Source organism: Salvia splendens, chromosome 14 (genome assembly GCF_004379255.2).
Source record: "Salvia splendens isolate huo1 chromosome 14, SspV2, whole genome shotgun sequence".
NCBI lineage: Eukaryota > Viridiplantae > Streptophyta > Magnoliopsida > Lamiales > Lamiaceae > Salvia > Salvia splendens.
The window spans coordinates 8,399,025-8,410,071 of record NC_056045.1 but is presented as its reverse complement, the minus strand read 5'-3'; the positions used below and the strand labels follow the sequence as shown (position 1 = coordinate 8,410,071).

The 11,047-nt window shown below is 39.6% G+C and overlaps 2 pseudogenes; one reads left to right on the top strand and one right to left on the bottom strand.

The window, feature by feature from the left end:
* Window positions 1-3,196: 3,196 nt before the first annotated feature.
* On the top strand, window positions 3,197-5,376 carry LOC121764126 (annotated as a pseudogene).
* Window positions 5,377-5,690: 314 nt separating this feature from the next.
* On the bottom strand, window positions 5,691-7,219 carry LOC121764125 (annotated as a pseudogene).
* Between the last annotated feature and the right edge of the window lie 3,828 nt (window positions 7,220-11,047).

Genomic DNA, 11,047 nt, shown 5'->3' with positions numbered 1-11,047 from the left:
TGCATTATCAAACAACAGAAAATATCTTATTGCATAATTGAAATTCATTCAAAACTTGAATAATTAAGAAGCAATTTCAGGTGCAGTGTGTGGTGTATCAAATTCTCTAAAACCAATTAAACGTTTGTTCAAATTCCAACTATTGTCCACAAAGTGAACCGTAACGCCCATGTATGAATGTCGAATAAAACAATCAGTCCATACATCTGAGCAAATGTTCACTTTGTGTCCTAAGTTTAGTAAATAACGTGATAATTCAACTTTTTTCTCTAAACATTGTCTAACGGTAGATCGTTGAATGGTCATTCGACCTACTCTTTTGATAGCTACGTTCAAACTACTTTGCATAGTAACCTCAAATTTTTTTGTCATCATACACATTAAAAGGAAAATGCTTCATTGCAACCCATCTAGTCATAACGTCAGCAAAAAAATTTTGATCATATTTAAAAAGAGGCGTACCTGACGAACCTGAGCCATCGGTTGGAAGTTTAGTTGGGTTTGGGTAGAGGTAGTGCCACATTCTACCCGGATGCTTTGTCACCAAATGACGACGGAGGGTTCCATATCCCCCACCACTCACAAATTTGTAGACTTTATTACAATAGTTACAATATGCATGAAACGTCGATGTCTCTTCTTGAGAGTGCGGATCATGAGGACTTGGAATCACCATCGGGACCTTCTTGTAGTGTTTAACATCAGATTTCAAAGCTTTTGTAGTGTTAGTGGGTGGAGGGGGAGGAGGCATGTCCTCATTTCCGCCGGTGCTAGACGGAATACGAGAATGAGATCTATCATCATTGTTGTCCGAGTCCGACGATATAGACACGTCGTACTCGTCATCTTGTTGGGAACCACCGCCCCCGCCCCCACCTTGATGCATTTCAGCGAGTAGTATGGCGGTCCTATGATCTTCTTCTATCTATAAATATTATATAAGTTGAAGTTTAATTAGGAACACAAAAAAAAATTAAAAAAACTCAATCTTCTGAAATTATGAATTGTAAAAATAATTTTTTTTTAGAACTTACTTGCATGCGTTCAGCCGCCACTCGGGAAACCTCTTCCATAACTTCTCGACGACTAGGTCGCCTTGATTTTGAGGGACGACTACTTTGATCTTGGGCAATTCCTTTGCCCCGATCACCACATCCCGGTCCACCACGAGAAGAAGACATGGTGCAAAATGAAAGTAGTATGGAATATGGAGTATTGAATAAATGGTAAATTACGAACACAACAACAAATATAGTAGTAAGTAGTAACTAGTAAACAACATGAGCAATTAGAGAGAATGAAGAGAGAATAGAGAAATTGAGATTGAGAGAAGGAAATCCTTGTTAACACAAGAATGGGGTGAGTAAAAATGATGGGGAAGTAGGGTATTTATAGGAGTAAAATTGAAAGAAAAAAAAATCAAATTTCAAATTCAGCCGCTTTATCACATAATTAATGAAATTAACATGATACAATCATGCATGTAGTAATAAATAAATGAGTTGTTTTTTTTACGATTTATGATCATCTTGGTTAGTGCAATGCAATGAAATTAATATACTAGTATATGATTAGACATTATTGGACACATAATTTGAAGACATAATCAAAGAGGTGTAATCCGTTGTTAACTTTTTTAAGTTCCTAACTCTGATAACTCATTAACATGGACGGACCTAGGCATGGGCCAAGCCACCGCTCTAGCGGGGGCTTGGCCGGTGCCGGTGCTGGTCCAATACTTCCACCATGGTTGTCTGTATCTGCACGTTGCAACCTTTTACATTTTTACAGAAAGATGAAAGGATGAAGGGGAGGAGAAAGGGAAAAGAAGACGAAAGAGAGAAGGGAGAGAAATAGAAAGTAATAATGAATCCAGCTATGTGGGGTCCACAATCTATTCATATACTAACTACTTCTAACTGTTTTTTATATTAATAAACTCCTACAACTATAAATCCTTGTTTCTAGATATTTGAGAATAGTAGATATAATGATATAATCAAGTTTGCTTCTTTTATTTAATATGTGGAGTACAATATGCTAATCTTCTTTTTATTTATAGTATAATACTATGAGTTGTACGTAACAAATTAGTTTACACATCTCCATAATGTCACAATTTATGTTGTATCCATGTTAGTATATAAAATTGTTAGTAAAAAATTAATCTAGTTAATTATTTAAAAGTAGAATATAAAATCATGATTTTTAAATTTTTATTAGACTATATAACTTTTTCTTCTTTTTTTTTGGTTTTTTTTCTTATTTTAATAAAAAGACCATCGTTTAACTTTTAAATGTTTTCAAAAGACAACATTTTATAATTGGATGATATAATGGTGGAAATTTGAAAAGTTTACAATTTAATATTATAATTTTAAATATAATGAAATGACCTGGCCAAAATTTACTAAAATTTTTAATTTGAATGAATATTATTTCTTATAAAAATATATATGAAATTTTGTATTTGAAATTCTCAAATTTTGTTTTCATCATTTTAATAAATTTTTAAAATAAATAAAGGAGGTAAGAATAAGAAATTATATTAAAGTATATATATACTTTATTTTTTATAATTTTAGCACCGGCTTATCGAAAAATCTGGTTCCGTCCCTGCTCATTAACGTAGTGTATTAAAAATGTCAACATGATCACATTAAAATGTCAACATAAACTTAGTTGATATTTTAAACGCACTGTGTTGACATCAATATTTAAATAGTTATATTAAAATGTCAACACAAATTTGTGTTGACATTTTAATGTGATCGGACATTTTTAATATACTGCGTTGATGAGTTAGTAGGTTATCAATTTAAGAAAAATTAGCATTATAATATACCCCCAATAAACAAATTGGTAGTATATTTTATTTTGAGAAGATTTGATGAAATATGGGTTGGAACAGTAGAAAAAACGTAGTACTATGAATATTATCCATAAAGGTGAGTGATATAGAAATAGAAGAGGGTAGTAGACGTATGTGACCTTGTTTGCATCCAAATGCATAGTATGATGGATAAGTGAGAGGCGAAGTTTGACATCATGTGATATGAATTTTGTAGCATTGCAGTCTCACAAAATCATAGGTGGAAGCCATGCAGCCATGCAATTTGCATGCAAAATGGTGTATAAATAGCAACGCTTTCCGCTTCGCCACTTCTCATCATCAGCATACAACACAGCAACAGCCATGGCCAAGCTCTCCCTCTCACTTCTAAGCTTTCTTGTGCTTCTAGGGTTTGGTTACGCCTTTAGAGAGCAGCAGCAGGGAGAATGCCAGCTCAGCAACATCGACGCTCGGGAGCCGTCCTACACCGTCAGATCCGAGGGCGGACAGACCGAGTTCTGGATAACCACAACAACGAGTTCCGATGTGCCGGCGTTTCCATCCGCCGCCACATCATCCAGAGAGAGGCCTCCTTCTGCCTGTCTACCACAACGCCCCCGTTCTCCGTCTACGTCGTCCAAGGTCAGTTAATTTATATTACTACCTCCCTCCATCCCATCTCATCCCATAATAGATGTCACACTTTTCTTTTAATTTGTTTCATAAAAGATGTCACATTTTTCTCTCACAATAATATAAATATAGTATTTTCTCTCTTCACTTAACACACACAGAATAACATCTCCTAAAATCTCGAGTCATTACCAAGCGCGTCATCTATTATGGGACGGATTGAGTAATAATTTTGGAGTATATTTCTATTCTATGAATTTAATTGTGCAATTATTATGCAGGAAGGGGAACTTATGGAGTTCTGACCTCTGGCTGCGCCGAAACATTCGAATCAGGCCACAACAACAATTTTCCTCAGGAGGAAAGAAGCCAGAGATTCAGAGACGACAAGCATCAGAAGGTTGAGGAATTCCAGAAGGGAGACGTCATCGCCATCAGGGCCGGTGATGCTCACTGGGTTTACAAACGACGGCGATCAAGAGCTTGTCGTTGTTGTTTTCCACCACAACTCCAACTACGCCAACCAACTCGACCAAAAACCCAAGGGTACGTGGGTAATATATGCTAATATACATACTTATATAAATAAAAGGGTGTATTAGGGTCCTCACAGATATTTGGTGTTAGCTTCAAACAGATGACAACCGTTGGATCCTTGGATTGGATGGTTGTGATCAAAATAGCCGAGCTACATTATTTGATGAAAAATCTATATTATTAGTTGGTGTACATTATTAGAATGAAAATCTACATTATTAGACTATAAATGCAACATTATTAGTCAGTGTACTTTATTAGAATGAAAATCTACATTATTAAATGACACGTGGCATTAATCTGACCGTTAGATGACAAAATCGGGGGGGGTTGAAATTCAGTTGAATGTTTGGACAAATATTTACATGTTGAACTTGAATACATCCCTATAAATATATGCTTTATTTCAAATTCATCCAACTATTATTCAAAATTTGTAGTCCTTCTTCCTGGCTGGAAACCCGGGCAACGAGCAAGAGGAGGAGCAATACAGGAGATTGCACGGAAGCAAGCGCGGCCAAGAAGCCCAATCCGAATTAGGGCAACGTCTTCAGTGGTTTGGACGACGAGTTGTTGGCAGAGGCATTCAACGTTGAGGTAGAGACCGCGAGAAAGCTGAGGGGGCCAAAACGACGAAAGAGGCCACATCATAAGGGCAGAGAAGAGCATCCAATTGATCCAGCCCGACCGCAGCCGCCAAGAACAAGCACGTCAACACAACGGCCTCGAGGATACCTTCTGCAGCGCCAGAGTCAAGGAGAATCTCGACAGAGCATCACGTGCCGACTTCTACAACCCACGCGCCGGAAGATTCTCCACCCTCAACAGCTTCAAACCTTCCCATCCTCAGCTTCCTTCAACTCAGCGCCTCCAGAGGAGTCCTCCACAGGGTAATAATTAATTACTACTCCAATATTATTATTACTACTTGGTTACTACTAATTCTAATTTACTACTACTAACTAATGGAGTATTATTATCATTATACATAGAATGCCATATTCTCACCACACTGGTACACCAACGCCCACACCCTCATCTACGCCACCCACGGCGCCTCACGGGTCCAGATAGTCAACCACCGCGGCCAGGCAGTGTTCGACGGCCAGGTGAGAGAGGGACAGGTGCTCGTCGTGCCCCAAAACTTCGCAGTCATTAAGCAGGCTTCAGAGCAGGGATTCGAGTGGGTTGCATTCAGCACCAACGAGAATGCGGCCATCAACACCTTGAGCGGCCGCACATCCGCCATCAGGGGATTGCCAGTCGATGTCGTTGCTAACGCATACCAAGTGTCGAGGGAGGAGGCACAGAGGATCAAGTTTTCGCGCCAGGAGACTCTCATTTTTAACGCACCCCTCTCTGCTTCTGCTTGATCAAATCAAATGCTATGCTTCTCTCTATAAATAAATAGATCTCATGAGCCTAGTCAGAGCAATAATAATGTACTATCGGCTTGTGCCCTGTTTGATACCTACAATAAGAGATCATAACATTTTTCAAATTATCAAAATTTGTTCATTTTTAACTATTTACTTTCTACGACAAACTACATCTAAAAAAAAACAATACAATAGGTACTTAATGCTCCTGTACAAATACATTCGTATCACGTACTAGCGGCTGAAATAGTACACGTAGGCATGCACACGGGTCGGAAACCGCCGGTTCCGGTTCATGAACCGACAGTTCACAGTTCATCATTACCATGAACCGGAACCGGCCCACCGTATTGAACCAGTATGTTCTCTATGCTGGCGTAGCTGCATTTTGGATGGATCAAGCAAGAGCCAATCTATTTGTAGTATATTTTTTGAGGGGGGAATTACTAGTAAATACTACTAATGTTTTGATTAACTACTTGACAAGTGTCTCTGTAACTCTTGATTGCTTCACAAATATGAACTTGTTCTTGCTCCTCTTCGTCACCAACCGCAGCTTCAAAGCCTTCAACGTCAGATACCACGATGGCTCGTTTATGATCAGCTGCATATATCCACAGCCACATTATATATATATAGGGCAGTAATAAGATGCTAGTTAATTTTCAATTAAGAACCTGAGCTTTTTCAATTTTATATATTAAAATGATTAATAAAATGACATAAATATATCAACACAGGAAAATGATCAAAGTATAACTAATATTAAGTGCATAACTAGAGAACAAATCACAGTCATTAGATCAAAACGATTTAATTCACTATATGAGTGTTTTAGTTCACATTATGAATTTAAAATCAAGGAGTGAACCAACCATTATAGTGAAGTATTTACTCCGTGAAGGATTTAGTTCCCTGTAATGGCGTTTTGGTTCACTCCTCCGCGTAGTGAACTAAATCGCTCTCATCGTGAACTTAATTCATGTTCTCTAGTTATGCATTTAAGTAATGGTTCCCTAGATCATTACTCGATCAACAAACGACTGCTTATATACCTGCTTATATAATTATGTATTTGTGTTGATAATTTTAATATGCAGTATTGAAAAGTTCTGGCTTCCAGATTAGAAATTAGTCCTTATTTTAAACGCGACCCTAAATGAACTGACATTCTTGTGGACGATGCCGGGATAGTGATCGTGGAGCAACGCGATCATCTTCTTCCCAACGAGCTTCATCTCCTTCGTAGTCGGCCTGCCCGCGTGCCTCATGTCAACGATCTGGACGATGGAGTCGACGCCTCCCGGCCGGAAATTGAGACGGCGGATCCCTTTCTCGACGCAGAGCAGCCTCCACCTCAGATACTTATGGCAGCCCTGCTGCCCCATGCTCATCAGATTCCCCTGATACTCCCTCCCCAACACGCTGTAGCAGAGGGGTCTCCCCTCCTTGTCCGCGCCGCTCGCGAACCAGGCATTGTCGCGAGGCGGCGCCAGGTCCTCGTCGGCCGGGCGGAAGTCGGTGCGCCACCGCAGCGCGGTGAAGGCCTCGTGCTCCTTGTAGCGCTTGGCCTTGAGGAACTTGCCGAGGACAGCGGCGTCGGTCGCCTCCACGCCCCACAGCAGGTCTGCCCATCGTCGTCGTCGTCGTCCGGGGACTTGGGGTTGGTGGTGAAGAGGTAGTTTCCTTTGATGGCTTCCTCGACGCGGAAGCGGAACTCGGCGAGGGATTTGCTGCGGGAGCGGGCGTCGAGGAAGTGCTCGTCCGCTTCGTCGTCGTCGTCGCTGCTCTCGGGGCCGGGTGTGGCCATGGGGATGGGCTGTCCCTCGATGATCATTTTGGCCCTTTTGTTTTGGATTGGTGTTTTGTTGTCTTCCGAGCTCTCCGGCCGGCAATGATTCACCAGCCGATGAAGGAAGACCGTTTTTGTTACGTTATGTTATGTCCCTTTCTCTCTCATTCCTCTCTTCTTGTTTTTCTTATGAGAGACGAGTGAAATGGTGGAGTTCTGTTGGGGTTTTTTCTTCTTTTGTTCTAGACCACACTTATCATTCCTCAAGTGTACTTGACTTTTTTTTGTTCCGATTTTGGGAGAGACGCATGACCCTCATGCGTCTCCTTTTAATGAGATGCATGACGGAGATGCGTCTTTCATAGAGACGCATGAGGGACATGCGTCTCCCATTTTTTTTCGATTTTTTTTGAACGACGCATGACCGTCATACCAAGTGTCGAGGGAGGAGGCACAGAGGATCAAGTTTTCGCGCCAGGAGACTCTCATTTTTAACGCACCCCTCTCTGCTTCTGCTTGATCAAATCAAATGCTATGCTTCTCTCCATATATAAATAGATCTCACGAGTCTAGTCAGAGCAATAATAATGTACTATCGGCTTGTGCCCTGTTTGATACCTACAATAAGAGATCAATAACATTTTTCTAATCATCAAAATTTGTTCATTTTTAACTATTTACTTTCTACGACAAACTACATCTAAAAAAAACAATACAATAGGTACTTAATGCTTATGTACAAATGCATTCGTATCACGTACTAGCGGCTGAAATAGTACACATAGGCATGCACACGGGTCGGAAACCGCCGGTTCCGGTTCATGAACCGGCAGCTCACATTTCATCATTACCATGAACTGGAACCGGCCCGCCAAGGGTCGCGGCGGTTCCGGTTCCGGTTCAAAAAACCGCCGGTTCAAAACCGCCGGTTCACGAGGCGGTTCAAAACCGCAAGATCCGGACCGGTTCGGCGGTTCGCAATTTTTTTTTACATTTTTTATTTGTTTATCTATGAAATGTGCGTAAATAAAATTAAAAAAAACACGATGAAAGTTACAATTTTATTGAGATTACAAGTTACAACAATTACAAATCACAAAAAGCTTGAAGTCTTGAAGTCTTAAACAAAAATTTAAATACAATGAGACTACTAGTTTACAACTACAACGAAGCTAATTACAAATTACAAAAAAGACTTGAAGTTCTGAACAATAAATTTATAAGTATATATACTCTTAGTCGGCGAAGGAGATCTTTCTACATAACTAAATTGAGGACACCTTTAACAATTCAACCTTAAATGTTGAGTTTAGTCTAACAATCAACAATTATAGTAGAATTGTCAAAAGTTTTCCGAATTTAGCCTTATAGAGAAATCTACTTCATCGACTAGAGTATATACAAATATAATTATTTAATTATATTTGCATATTTTTAAACTAGAAACAAATGGGAAAAAATAAAGGAAAAAAGACTTGAGCTTAACTTAAATTTAAGTTAAGGTGCCTACGTATCCCCAATGCTCATTTGCATTAGGGAGTCAAAGCCCACATAGTTTTCTTACCTTACTTACATATTTGGCTTGGCCGGCGGTTGACGGTTGGCCTACGATTCATCCCCGGTGAATTCTTCTTGTGATCCCTCCTTACGATCATCCCAATCATTTTCTTTTTCTTTGACGTCAGCTTTGGCCCAATCATCAAGTAACATCACGGCTTCCATATTTTTCGCGGAGAGCGTACTTCTTGATTCATCCAACACACGTGAGCCAACACTAAAACCGGACTCGACGGCGACAGTGGAAGCCGGAACAGAAAAAATCTCCTTGGCCATTGACGCAAGTATGAGAAAATCTTTCTCGTGTGTTCCCCACCAATCGAGGACGTCGATTTGGGTAGGAGAAGTAGGACCTTCATCACCAGAGGAAAAGAGTGAATCGAAATATAAATCTAACTCACTTACCATACCTGAGGTCGACCATCTGCCGCTGCTGTAGCTGTATAGGTCGGCTAATTGGGATTGCCCGTCGGGGTCATCATAATCGGCTTGAAATGCGAAGCCAAAGTTATGTTGTTGAGGAGAGGAGGTCTTCTGACTTGGTGGGTACTGTTTTACTTGGTTTCATATTCGGTGTAGAGAGTACATGAGTTAAACTCGAAGGTTTGTTGGATAATTGACCGGTCCGGGAGGTTTATTTGAAATGTTTCTGAGAGGTCTACTCCGAATTCATCACTGGTATTCGATTGCAATGCATTAAGTGGACCAAGATCAATAGAACTCAAATTGTTATAATAAAAATCTAAAATCCTAGAGGTGCCGGCTAATTTCCATTTTGGATCCAAGACCTTTGCAATCAAAAACACCGCTGGAATCTCACTGAAATACTTAAGTCGTTTCTCAATCATAGTAATATAAAACACACATCAATTCAGGGGAAGAGTAAGCATTTTTCATCGTAGTTTTAAAACCAAGTGATATATACATGCAATGCTCTAAAACACGAACAACAGTGCAATAATAAACACCTGATAATTCAACAGTTGCATTTTTGAAATATTTGAACAATTTAAATAAAGCCACGCTATGATCCCAACAACTATGCGGAAGATATAAATCAGAAACGGGATAGGTTCTAAAAAAATCACACAAAGAATCTTTATGCGTCAAAGTAGAATTCAGACAATCATATGTCGAATTCCATCTATGAGACACATCCATGGTAAAATTCGTATATCTTACATTCTTTTGATGGCAATACTTCTTCCAAGCTTTGCCAATATGTGGCTTTTGATGGATTAATCTAACTGCAGTTCTAATAGGACTAACATGCTTTTGTCATCATTCAAGCGCATCTTGTACACATAAATTCAAAATATGACATATGCATCTTTGATGAAAATACATACCTCCAATAACCGGAGCACAAGCCGCAATCAAGTCATTAATACTTGCAGTGTTAGCAGTTGCATTATCAAAACCAACAGAAAATATCTTATTGCATAATTGAAATTCATTCAAAACTTGAATAATTAAAGAAGCAATTTAAGGTGCAGTGTGTGGTGTAACAAATTCTCTAAAACCAATTAAACGTTTGTTCAAATTCCAACTATTGTCCACAAAGTGAACCGTAACGCCCATGTATGAATGTCGATTAAAACAATCAGTCCATACATCTGAGCAAATGTTCACTTTGTGTCCTAAGTTTAGTAAATAACGTGATAATTCAACTTTTTTCTCCAAACATTGTCTAAAGGTAGATCGTTGAATGGTCATTCGACCTACTCTTTTGATAGCTACGTTCAAACCACTTTGCATAGTAACCTCAAATTTTTTGTCATCATACACATTAAAAGGAAAATGCTTCATTGCAATCCATCTAGTCATAACGTCAGCAAAAAATTTTTGATCATATTTAAAAAGAGGCGTACCTGACGAACCTGAGCCATCGGGTTGGAAGTTTAGTTGGGTTTGGGTAGAGGTATTGCCACATTCTACCGGATGCTTTGTCTCCAAATGACGACGGAGGGTGCCATATCCCCCACCACTCACAAATTTGTAGACTTTATTACAATAGTTACAATATGCATGAAACGTCGATGTCTCTTCTTGAGAGTGCGGATCATGAGGACTTGGAATCACCATCGGGACCTTCTTGTAGTGTTTAACAAAAATATCAGATTTCAAAGCTTTTGTAGTGTTAGTGGGTGGAGGGGGAGGAGGCATGTCCTCATTTCCGCTGGTGCTAGACGGAATACGAGAATGAGATCTATCATCATTGTTGTCCGAGTCCGACGATATAGACACGTCGTACTCGTCATCTTGTTGGGAACCACCGCCCCGCCCCCACCTTGATGCATTTCAGTGAGTAGTATG